Below are 13,719 nucleotides of genomic sequence, written 5' to 3'. Positions count from 1 at the left end.
TGGTTCTCAGTCGCTGGAGCAGCGTCAACAATCATAGGAACAACTTCGGTTGAAGCAGCTTATTTCATTCGGGTTCCACCATCTCACGCAAAATTGGAGTTTCAGTGACCTCCACGGCATCGATAACAAGCTTTACATGACCTTGAAGTACAGGTATGGAGGTCTCATTATCAACGGCTCCATGTTTGCTCAAGTCATTATTGTTGGATCCATTATTCCCAACTTCAGCATTTGGCGCCTAATGTGAAGATTACATGGGATTAGAATGATTCAAGCGTGGAAACCCAACACAACCATAAAATGCAGAATTTAAGTGAACTATCATCATCTAAGTTCCTTATTATGCACCCAAGACATGCGCAAATAGTGTAGAAGTCATGAAACACGTTTTCAAACAAGCTCAGCTAAAGAGATTTTATACTGCCCTGTATTCAACGGATAACTGGGAGAAATTGTTAATGAATTTAAGGTTGGATCATATACCATTCTCTTCGTATGGATGTTGACTACAACATATCAAAATTTCATAGCAATCGGATGAACGAACTAACAGATGTGGCCAAAACATCGGACAACATGCAATCTGGAAAAGTTCTGAAGGTCTCCTGGAAGTTCACTATTTCGCTTTTTCAGGCCCTAAACATGCTCAAACTTCAAATATATTCTTTGAAAAGCTTGGAAATTTTCTGGGCTTGAATATACATATGCAAAACGAGAAAATCTGACTTCGGACAAGGATTCTACAACGTTTCTAGTAAAATATGAAGTCTGAAATTTTCTGGTGACGTATTTCGGCAAAGTTATCCATAAATTCACATGGATTTTAATTTGTTCATTCACGAATCAGAGATATCATACTTCTTTGAAGAAATGACAGGAGATATACTTACTAAGGGAGTCTCTAAATCATTTGAAGCCTCGACAATGCCAGAATCTCCGTTGACAACACCGTTATCTCCATTCGGTTCGGGATTTCGGGAATTCTCCAGATTCCCATGTCCCAAAGAAGAGTGCGCTTCATCAACATGCTTCTAATATACAATGGTTTCTTCCTGGATTCATCAACAAAAATTATTATTATTTCATTCAAGGAGGTGCCGCGATCACCTGCACGAAAGAGATATTTACATCGACTTCTTCATCAGTACTGGATTCCTGAATGGATCGCATGGGAAAAAGTTGAAGACCGTCAATCAATGGAGAAAAGGTCTGAAAAGAAATAACAAAACCTTGGTCTCGTGATCCTAATTGCACGGGCAGGAAAAAGTCATGACACAAGGAGCGCTAACAACTCACCAAAGAAACGGCTGGGGACTGCACGTCATTTGCTGACATCCTGTAGTCCTTACTTCTGGGTGCTCCGCCCCGAAGACTTTCTTCCATTTCCGAGGATTCTACATTGATCTGAAACCTCACTACATGATCATCTTGTGGTATAGTTGATGAAATAACCAGGAGTACAACTCAGTATGAAGGATCTCTCACCATCACTCAGAGGTCCCAGAAGTACCATTTCTTGAAGTTACACCCGCGGAGATGTCATCCCTGGAAACATCGTCTTTGAAAGTGTCATCATGGGAGTCAGTCATTCTTGCAAAGTGGCTATGACAGATGCATAACATCCAGCGCATCATTCAAAGCGCAGGATTCAACAAAACAATGAATCATGGAATAAAGATGCTCACATCAGCGTCTGCAAAAATGGTAACTTTCAACTCTTACCTGTTTTCGATTCCACTAACAGTACATGAGTTAATACTTCAAATCTTGCTCGTTTCTTTAAACCTGCTAAGACGAGCAAAATTCTGACATGATTTTCATAAAACCGTGAACAACCCACGTAAATTTTACAATGTGAACATTCACTAGTTTCTCAAAATCTGGACAGACGTCCATTCTACGATTGTGAAAACTCACATATATACATTATTTTACCATGTATAATGGTCTATATTCAACAGTTATTCAAAATCAAAACATGATTTTACAAACTATATAAATATTTAACGTGAAACTAACGAAAATTTGGAAAATATATCTATATATTTTTGCTCCGTCGCACGAGCATATGTCTCTGAAGCGAGAGTATATTCTCAAAGATTTCTGAAAGCTCGAGATAAAAATTTTTCATGAAATCTCATAAACAAAATTTTATTACTAACAGACGCACGTCTATTTAAAAAAAAAAAGCTTTTCTCTCGTACGAGCATCCACCTTTGAAACGAGAGTTTATTCCACTTTGTGAAATCTCACATATTTAAAAATAAAATTTTGTTTTTCGTGAAAGCTCATAGACAATATTTTTATCATTAGACTCAGGTCTATTTTGTTGTTTCTTAAACTAACGAACGAACGTCCGTGCTAAAACGGATTCCTTTATTGGGCCCGACCCGCGAATCCTAACCGACCACGGACTCGTCTTCCAAACCAGCGGTTCAACACCAATTTATGCTCATCAAACGACACTCCAATCATGACATTGAAGCCTTCATCAAGTCTTGGTTTGCTCATGCTCTCTAATCCGGTAACATCTCAACTTACGACTAAGTTCAATTACTGGTATTGTTATTTATGGCCGGAAAATCACCATTTAATGCTGACTGAGGAACACAGCTTTCCTCAGTAAGCAAGGGACTTAATGTAGATGGTGGATTTTCGACAAGGGCTAAAATCGTAAACTCATAATTATACGAAGCTCTGATCCAGCAATCAGACGTGAGTATTGAGACACGAGAGAGTACTTTATCTTAGAGTACATGTAGATATGTAGTCTCACGACTGGACAACGACATATCTCATGAATACTGAACACTTTCAGTGATTATTTCTATATAGTATCATGAGATGGACGGCTCCTAGACAGCTTGCTCTGCTAGTATAGAGCGATAACGTCTTCAGGAACAAACAACGAGTTTACCCTGACTATATAAAGGATATGACTGACCGACAAGCTCATATCGGGATAATTAATGCTCCTAGACAGCTTGCTCTGCTACTATAGAGGCACAAAGTTAATTATTCCTAATTAAGATTAATTCTGCCGTGACATTCACTACTGAATTCCCAGAATAATCTATTATTGCTCCTATTCCATGATCGAATCCACGACTGGTCCCATGGAATGGCAATAACAATTGTTCCTATTCCATGGTCGAATCCACGACTGGTCCCATGGAATGGCAATAAACAATTGTTCTGATTCTATGATCGAATCCACAGCTTGATCTCATAGAATAGCAATAACTATATTATCTCATTACTCCGATTTCATGATCGAATTCACAACTGGACTCATAAATAGTAATAGATAAATCTTAATTATTCCGATTTTATGGTCGAATCTATGATCCCATGGAATGGTAATGCTCACTTTATTATTCTGAATTCGTAGTCGAATCCTCAGCTGATCTTATGAATTAATAATAAACATCTTATTACTCAGTTTTGTGAATTATTCTCCACCTAATTCCACAATTAGTAATAAATAATCAACAACCGGGCATCCGAGATACCTCTAAGTAAGCCCTGATTCAAATGGTGAAGGTGTATTCAATGACGATACACTAACAGTCACCACATGAACGAGTATTTCAAAATACAACGAAACGATGAACCTATGCAAAATAGGGAAGAAAATAATAAATAATTAAAAATATTGACCAGGGTGCTGGGAGCACGAACACACGACCGACCGATTGTGTCGTGGTCAATCCTATCGCCAGTTTTATATTTTTAATGCATTTTTATTATTTTCCATGATTTGATGAAAATTCTCTCATTTTATCAAATCTCCTTCGTCTCGAGGAAACTCCTCGGTTTCATGGTATTTTCATAAATTCGTAAAAAATAATAGAAAATTAAGGAAAGAAGTGTGTGGCATGACCGTTAGCCAACCGTCCATGCCTTGGTCCCAGCCGACCACACACCTCGCGGTTCCTCATTATTTTATTATTATTATTATTTCTCTAATTTTATGAAAAAACTCCTTGATTTCATGGTATTTTGCACAAATCATCAAATAATAAATAAAATTATGAAAACTTGTGGGACCGGGACACTAGCCGGCCGGCCATGCCCTAGCCGGTCCCACACGCCCGTTGTTTTATTATTTTATTTTATTTTTCCTTGAATTCATCAAATTCCTTGATTTCATGGTATTTCTCTCAAATTAGAAAAAATTCCCTCAAATCATGAAAAATACATAAAAAATTATGAAAACTCGTGGGACCAGGCCCCTAGCCGGCCGGCCACGCCCCCACGGTCCCACATGCCCGTGTTTTTATTATTTTAATATTTTTTTTCTTCCTTGAACTCATGAAAACTCCTTCAATTCATGGAAACTCCCTAAATTCATCAAATTTCTTAAAATTCATGAATTCTTCATAAAATCATCAAAAATATTATAAAATTAAGGAAAATGGCACCACGGGACCGTGGTCACGACCGGCCGACCATGCCTTGGCCTCGGAGGTCCCACGCCTCCTTATTCCTTATTTTATAATTATTTTCCATCATCTCATGGTGTTTTCCTCAGTTTCGTCGAAACCCTAATTTTGGCATATTTTCTCGAATGGATGCTCAATTGCACGCCAGAAAATATCAAAATTCTCAGAACTGAGACGCGGACGCCTTGGGGACACGATCACGCTATCTTGACCGACCAAAATTGGCTCTTTGGCTTACAAAAGCCGGTCCCATCAAGTTTCACAGTTTTGACCTAATTTGCACAATTGCACGTATTAGGTCCAAGACTCTTCCAAACACTTTGGATTTTCATGAAGTGATCATCAGGCGGCCACGTGACTACCCAGGGACGGTTTCATGACCCCATGGTCGGTCCCTCACTCCGTCATAATTAATTAGGTTTTCTCACCTAAGGCTCAGACGAGCATTTTCAAATAAATAATTAAACCAGCATTTAATCATTCTTTCACCAACAAATCGTCAACTCTTCAGGAGTTCTTTGTATTTGATCACGTGATCATATGGACACTACATGGTTGATCCATGGTCCCATGTAGTCGCTCCCTCCTTCGTCGCATGGTTAAACTTCTGACGAACCATAAATTGATCATCAATTGATCAAATTAGGGTTTCTGAATCCAAGGATCATCATTCCAGATTCCAACCTTAATAATTTTACGACGACCTCATGGTCATTAGTTTTATTAATTATGCTCAGTTCAATGACCAGTATTCTAATTAATATTTTTGGTACGCTGCCAATAATCCATCAGATGAGCAACACATGCTCAGACGATCAAATATTCAACAATTCATCACATGATCAACACTTGCTCAGATGATAAATATTTTCTCAAACCAAAGAATATTGGTTCAACGATTCATCAAATGAGCAATACTTGCTCACTTCATCGTAAGAACTATACCTCTGTCTCATGACATGTTCAATTCATGAGTTTCAAAACATCATGTTCAACTCAGCAACTACATGGACTCCTCTTCCCATCAAACCACGAAGTCATCAATTGAATAACATACCACGAGAGTCAATCGTGTCACTTTGGGGGGATATCACTTAGGGTTTTGGTCTGGCGGTCTATGGCACGTGTGTTCAAACACACGATGGAATGTGAGCAAGTCGTGCAATCAGTTGACGGAATTCACGAGGTAGTGGGTGGAAAATCGACCAAGTCTCCACACATTGAGCAACTGGTTTCAAACATGATCTCCACTTCCCCACTCCTTGATTCCATCAACTGTCACACTTCATGGGGTCATGGTGTCTAAAATTCCAGCAATATAAATAAGTCTCTGAATCATGATTGAGGGATCGACATCAACAGTATCATCAATCTCACGTCTCATCGACAACACGAGATCATCAACTCATCAATTGAGGAACTACTCTCAATTGAGCAATTTCAATCATTCAGAGCTTATCATATTCAGAATTCACACACCCACAATCTTTGATTACCATTGATTCCACACATTTACCAGCTTCCCTCCTACAGATCAACCCATCCTCTCTTGTGACCGAATTTACTCTGGAACGGTCATTGTCTTGATTTAGGCCGGAGTACTACAGATTGATCTCTCGAATCTAAAGCACCCCCTTTGCAGCGGTGCATCTGTGTGAGGTTTAACATTTCGTTCGGTTCGAGGAGTCTCCTCCGTACGGTCGTCTCCTCAATTCCTTAAAAACCAGCAAATCGTTTTTCCCCATCTACAATAGTCAATCACACAAGTTATCTTGTTGTCGCATTGTCTTGATATCGTATCCATATACGATCACACGAAGTGTGAACCGATTCATTGTATTGTCTCCACTCAGTCCATAGACAATCACTTTCGGTAAAAGGACTTATAGGTGGAAATTTTTTATATTGAGGTATATTTGGGTACCCTCATCTTTTCACTATCTCCTATTTTGAGACAAAAGTTGTATTGCTATATAGACTTCAATTATACACATTTGCTATTTCGAGCCGAGTTTATCTCGCCTATCTATTTCTCGAAATATGTGTTGGTAAGCTTTGTCTTTAGCCAAGTTCATCTTGAAAAGACAAGGGTACCCAAATATACCTCAATCTAAAGCTTTTCCACCTATAAGTCCTTTCTCCGAAGGTGATTGTCTATAGACCAAGTCGAGACAATACAACTAATCGGCCCACACTTCGTGTGACCGTATATGGATACGAGATCGAGACAATATGACAACAAGATACTTGCGTGATTGCCTACGGATACAAGATCGAGACAATACAACAACGAAGTATATTTACTTGATAATAGGTTTGGACTTAACTAAACACAATAAGATTGCTATCAAGTAAATAGGAATTAACGTTTGTGTAATTTACTTTAAATTATAATAACAACAATTATAATTGCGGAAAATAAAAGTAAATGACACAGCAAGATTTTGTTAACAAGGAAACCACAAATGCATAAAAACCCCGGGACCTTGTCCAGAATTGAATACTCTCAGGATTAAACCGCTATACAAAATCAAACCAACTTCGTATAGTTGAGACAAAGTAACTAAACCTATAGTTCACCTAGTTCCGTATGTATTCCCACGCCCCCGACTTGTAGTAAGTCACGTACTTGGAACAATTCCTTTGGTTCGTATTCCAAATAGTAAAGGAACAAAAAATCTGTTCGATAACAACTCTTTTCGACCAAGTGATATGAGTTCGACAAAAGGCTCTTCCATTTATCCCAATAAGTTCGTTTCTCAGGTCCTTAGATCTATCTGATAACAACTACCAAAGTAATTGTCAAGATTTTGCAATCAATACTTTTAATCACAAAGAATTGTATTGATGCCGATCTACTTAACTAATTATCCAATCTACCATAAGGGTAAACCGATTATAGTTGGATCCTCTTTACCCGAAACAAGTATTGTGCACACCGAAGATTATGAACCCAAATCAGAAATGTTCTTCGTCTTCAAATCTTCTTAGATCTCCAATAAACACCTGCACACAATCAACTTGAATCTCTTGTCATCAATCACACACAGAACAGAGTCTGTTAACAATGGGTTATCACAAGACATCTTTAGATCTACAAACAGTCTAAATATCCCCGTCGAAACTTCGATCTAGTTTGTGAATCTTATATCAGAAGAGAAGATTCTCAAGCATAAACAAACTAGGTGCAATCAAAGTTTAACAACCGTTAGTCAATCAAATCAATCGAAAACAAAAGATAAACTGCAATTATCTAATTTCCCACCAACGGTACTAATAGAGCTTCTCAATCCCAAAGAAGTCTTTAAACCGAGCGGCCATAAGAGATTTCGCCTAATTAGGTTACTTTCCTCTCCGAATAGGCGGCTCCACCAGTAACAACTAAAGTAGGTAGTTTTGCTGGCTCTGAGGATTAGTTTGCTCGAAATGCAAACTTTGATATTTCTAGACCAAGGAAGTTTGGACACCAAGGAATTTCCAAAACTGAAAATATTCTCAAGATATGCAATGTATTCCAAATTCGGTTTCCATAATTCCTGGAAATGCTTTGTCCAAATATTGACCGAAATCTCTTAGAAAATCTCCAACTAGTAAATGCACATTACTAATTTTTATTTTCCAAGTATAAAATTAAAAACCTTAATTAAAAGATTCTCAATTTATTTTTCGATCCGGGATTCTCCTTTAGCTATTAAGGAATATCTTTGAACAATAAAAGATAAACGTTACTGCACATGTTCAAAGTATGTCGACATCTTTACTTTGTAAGTCCTTTTTCATACTTACAATATTGGAATCGATTTGCCACACTTCAAGACAAGTTTAGAATTGGTTCATCTGACTTCCAAGAACTATGTGATTGATTATCCTATCAAATCACCAAACATGAGTTTCACGGTTCTACCAAAACAAGTTTCGGTTATACCTCCATGTGGGTACTAGAATTAGTCACGCTAGTTACCAAAACTTGGTTGACTAGGTACTAGGATCGGTTCCCACATATATATGGTATCTAACTTGTATTTGTTGCACATGTCCATAGGATCGGTTCCTAATATCTAAAAACGTGTTGCACATGTTCACAGGATCGGTTCCCAATATCTAGAAACTTACTGCACCTCTTACAAGGATCGATTCCCCTCTTGTGATCGGTTGCACCTCTTACTAGGATCGGTTCCCATTTGCCTAGAGTTTGTCATACCAATAACACTAAATCGATCATACCATCTCAGGTGATTACTTAAGATCGGTTTCACTAATAAAAGTCATACCAATACAAAAGTCAGGCCTTGTGAATAGTTGTACCAAGAACATAAGCAAGTCATAAGCGGTTATACTAATCACACATTGGTAGTTCAAAAGATATGCAATGAATAAGAATACCAATAAGCCTAGTGATTTCCCTTTTGATTCACAAAACAATTTCATGAATTTATTCCTTTAAACGAATGTAAAAACATTGTTTCCTATGATGAAATCTTCACCTCATACCCATACATAATCACAATAGCATTCAAACGATTATGTCGATGTCTTACATACGAAGTTCAAAAGATAAGCGTTATACTTCGTATTATATTCCTTAATACTACGTCTAACTAGAGTATAATCGTTCATAGCTTTGCAGTTATGTTTTCAATATGGACGACTTGAAAGATACGTTAGGGAATAAAACAGTTCAAGTCAAATATTACTAACCTCAAGTGGAAGGATGATGTCATCGTTGTAGCTCCGTACTTCTTCACATTCTTCAAGTCTTCATGTAATAGTTGTAATGTCTCATATCGTAATACTTTCAAGCTAACCTATACGAAGTTGACTCTAGTATATAATCAAGCGACTCTTTAAATGAGTTTTGGTTCACTAAAATATGATAACAAAACTTGACATACCAACGCTTGGTGGGTTCAACCGAGCTATGCTCTAACACATCTTTACTCGTGACAAAAGTCATGTTGATTATTTCAATAACTTGAAAATCGCTTTGATGAAAATAGTTTGTGAATCACAACTATTTTAACATCCTCTAAGAAAGTTTCAATGATTTAAGTGAGATTTTAGAACATGTAACCATATTTGGATATAAACACAGTGTGTTCTCACATTTTTATAAAAGTCCAAAACCGGGAACCCAAAGTATGCGTATCCGTACGCGTACTGGCAGTTGTTGGAAATCCGGGTGAGTATGCGTACACGTACGCATACTGGCGGAAAGTTCACGTACGTGAATTTCTACTGGAGTTTGAAAGTGAAAAACAAACTCAATCAGGTTACTTAAGTATGCGTACCCGTTTGCATACTTAGGTAGGTTACCTTTTAAAATCGGGTTGTTCATGAACTAAAACATTTATATAATAAGGAATGCAATCTTTGCAAACCGTGGCTAATATGTTTATGAATCGATTCGAGTGAATCAAAAATGATTTTTCTTCGATTGTGTCTTGTATACTTCTATAAGATCTAAGCAATTGAACAACTCTCTAACTAGTTCATTTGAGTCATTTGAACTAGTTATGGTGAAGATGAATAAGGTTGATATAAAAGTGCTCATATGGATATAACCATTGGTTAATTATTGTTGAACCAACTGAGTGTACACATTTAGGTACGGTTACTCAAACCTAAATGAAGTTATATTTTCATTTGTGTATAACAAGCTAAGTTCGATCTAACATTTGAAAGATATTAGCTTGAATCTAATCAGGTTTTGATCTAACAGTGAATATTGAATGCTTTGTTACCAAGGTAACTTAGATTGCAAACCCTGATTTGAAATCTATATAAAGGAAACTCTAGCAACTGGGAAACCTAATACCCACATCTCCTGTGTGATATTAGTTGTATAACCTAGAGTCGATTCTCCTTTAACCTTAGGTTTTTCACGAAACCCTATATGTTAACGACTTAAAAACTTCGTTTGGATTGTGAATCCAGACCCAACTATTTTCTCTATAGTTACATGATCTGATCTTGATGTTTCTAACGTGATTGAGTACAATCGTAAGATTGGCTTGAGATTTATATCTCTGATACGCAAGATACAAAAGTAGTCACAAACACCTTCGTCTCATCGTTTGTGATTCCGTAATATCTTGTTTCGTTAATCGATTAAGATTATTGTGAGGTGATTGATAATTCTAGGCTGTTCTTCGCGAATATAAGTCCGGGTTATCAATTGGTTCATGTTCACCTTGATTTATCAAAAGACGGAACAAAAACTCGTAGGTATATATGTGGGAGACAGATTTATCAATTCTTACAAACTTTTCTGTGTGATACAGATTTGTTTATCAAGTCTTCGACTTTGAGTCGTAGCAACTCTTAGTTTTGGGTGAGATCAGCTAAGGGAATCAAGTGCGTAGTATCCTGCTGAGATTAGAGATGTAAGGAGCACAACTGTACCTTGAATCATTGTGAGATTTACTAGGGTTCAACTACAGTCCAGACCGAAGTTAGATTTGTAGTAGGATAGTGTCTGTAGCGGCCTAATACAGTGTGGTGTTCAAATAGGGACTAGGTCCCTGGGTTTTTCAACATTTGCTGTTTCCTCATTAACAAAACTTCTGGTGTCTGTGTTATTTCTTTTCCGCATTATATTTTGTTATATAATTGAAATATCACAGGTTGTGCGTTGAATCGATCAATTGGTAAATCCAACCTTTGGTTGTTGATTTAACTTGATTGATCCTTGAACATTGGTCTTTGGTACCGTTCAAGTTATCTCTCTTATATTCAATCGGGCTCGCAAATTATTATTTGTTTGATTGCAGATTGAATTGAGAGATTGAGATATAAACCTTTGATATACTTTTTATTAAGATTGAGTCTGACTGTCTAGTTAATTCTCTTGAAAGTATATGAGAGTTAGTCCATACAGATTGCTAAGTGAAATATTGGGTGAGGTTGTTAGACCCCCACTTTTTCAATTGGTATCATAGCATGCAAACACGTTTAAGACCTCATAAGTCTGTGTTTCTAGCGATCTGACTCTATGGACAGAAGTGCTATCTCTGATAAAAGTGTCACCAGAAATAAAAGTTTTGTTTTTATAATGTCTATTAAACAGAAAGATTTGTCAATCTCAAATATAGACGAACCTAGTGTTCTAATGAAACAGACTGACACTGAAATTTGTTATCCCGATTACCATTCAAATGAGTCTGACTCCGTTGATGAAAGGGAAGCAGCTGAAGAGAGTAAATTGATTCCGAACCTTGTTAGAATCCAGGCTGATAGAATGAATCGGTTGAAAAACAATGTCAATGTTCTTCTCGGTATAATGAGAGACTGTGACTCTAATGAAAAACCTCCTTGCAAGGAAAACGCTGAATTCGGTCATCACGTATCTTACTCGAGGCGGACCTAAAAAGGGATACTTTGGAAATTCAACATCTCTTGAGTATACTCTCTCTTCAAGGATGTTCCAGAAAGTCTATTATACCATCTTCTTCTGTCACAACTGAAAGAGTTCCAGTTTCAGAAGTAAAATTAGAATCATTTCCTATTGGAAAAGATGTGCTCGTAGCCTCCTTTAATCAAGCAAGTTCCACATCACGTGGAAGGAAGAAATCTCCAAACAATGATGTTAAGTCTGTTCTCTCTAATCACTCTTATGATCAGAAAGTATGTCTCTTTTGTGATTCAAAAGGGCATGTTAAGCAAAAGAGAAACTCTGGGTTGAATAATAATTCCTTTGTTCGACTTCAATACACCTTATATTTAATCCTCAAAGGTGTAACTGACATTCGTATGTCTAAACCAATTAGTTTCAGTACTCACCCCGTGTAATCTACCAGGAAAGTCAGTTCGATGTGTTCCTCAAATGCTCAAAAGCATAACAGACTTCTTAACAAAAATCGTTGAAGAAGAGCTCAAGAATTCTCTTCTGTCAAAAAGGGAGATAATGTTGCTTTTGATGTGGATAAAGTATCAGGAGAAGGGAGAAAAAATGATGATATGAAAAACAACCTAAACGTGATAATTGAAGGATATAAAGAGATCGTCAATAGGTTGTCAATTCCCTCTAGTCAAAATTTTTCTAGTAAGAACTCAAACTAAGTCTCGTATTTTGATGACAGTCAGTTTTATGATAACTTTTCACATCAAAAGAGATTCTTTCCTAGATTTGAAAGGAAGAAGAAACTTAGTCATGAACACGTTTCATTTAATGAGCTTAAGGCTCATACTTGTGCTAATTAATCACAAGGGTTGAGAACTTACTCATAAAAATCATGTTGGGTAAGATGTGTTAATATTCAGGTATACTTTTGGCAAAATTGCTTTCTGTTTAATTGAGCTATTTTCTTATCGTCCATATCTAAACTATTTTCCGCAGACAACTTTGCTTAAGTATTGGTTGTGTCTGAAATTGTTCTTCGCTTTTTTCTTTTTGTCTTATTTTCAAAGTAGTTTTCGTTGCAACTAAGTTGCCTGCTACTTTTGTGCTCTAAATTGTGTCTCTATGAAGATATAAAATTTATTGGGCCAAAAATTTGTGAAAATATTCACGTAGCAAAAAAAAATTTCGTGCCGTAAAAGTACGACCTTTGTGTGTGTTTTTGTTTCCTTTTTGGTCAAGTTGTGCTCGTACGGGTACCCGTGTTACTTTCACGAATCAATTTTGTAAACCCTAAAAGTTACCTTCCCTAAGAAACCATTTAAATACCAAACCCTTTGAGTCATGTACGCATACTATGGGTTATTTTGTGTTTCGTCAAGAATGTCTTCATCTTCTCGCTTTGGTGATTTTGCAAGAGGTTTTCTTGATAAAGGTATTGGTTTCGAGTCCAAAGGGAGGAAGAAAAGAACCCTAGTAGAAAATGATTGTCCTAATGCCTCATGTTACTATGCCTATTCACATCAGGATATTGAGAATGAGGATATGGTTTCTGCTGAAGTGATTCATGATTTTCTTAAATACTTTGAGGAAGCAAAACTGCAACTCGTTGATACTATGAAGTGTCTTGATGTGTTAAGAACTGAGTTGCAAAAGGTTAATTCTGACCTTGTTCCCATGAAGACACATGTCAAAGAACTTCTCAATGAGGATATCTTCTCTAAAGAAGCAGTGGATGATGTCCATCACAAGCTCAAAGATCTCAAGGCTCGTGAGGATTTCGAAACGGATACTTGACTTCATTTCGTGTTCGGTTTTGGTTGTTTAGGAGTCTTTCTTTGTTTCTTAGATTTTTGATTTCTTTTTTCCTAGGAAACTTCTTATGAGAGTTTATTCTTATGTTTTAAGAAGGATGACTAGGGTTTGGAATAGCCATTA

The sequence above is a fragment of the Papaver somniferum genome, chromosome 10, assembly GCF_003573695.1.
Source record: "Papaver somniferum cultivar HN1 chromosome 10, ASM357369v1, whole genome shotgun sequence".
NCBI lineage: Eukaryota > Viridiplantae > Streptophyta > Magnoliopsida > Ranunculales > Papaveraceae > Papaver > Papaver somniferum.
Note: the sequence above shows the minus strand (reverse complement) of the source record.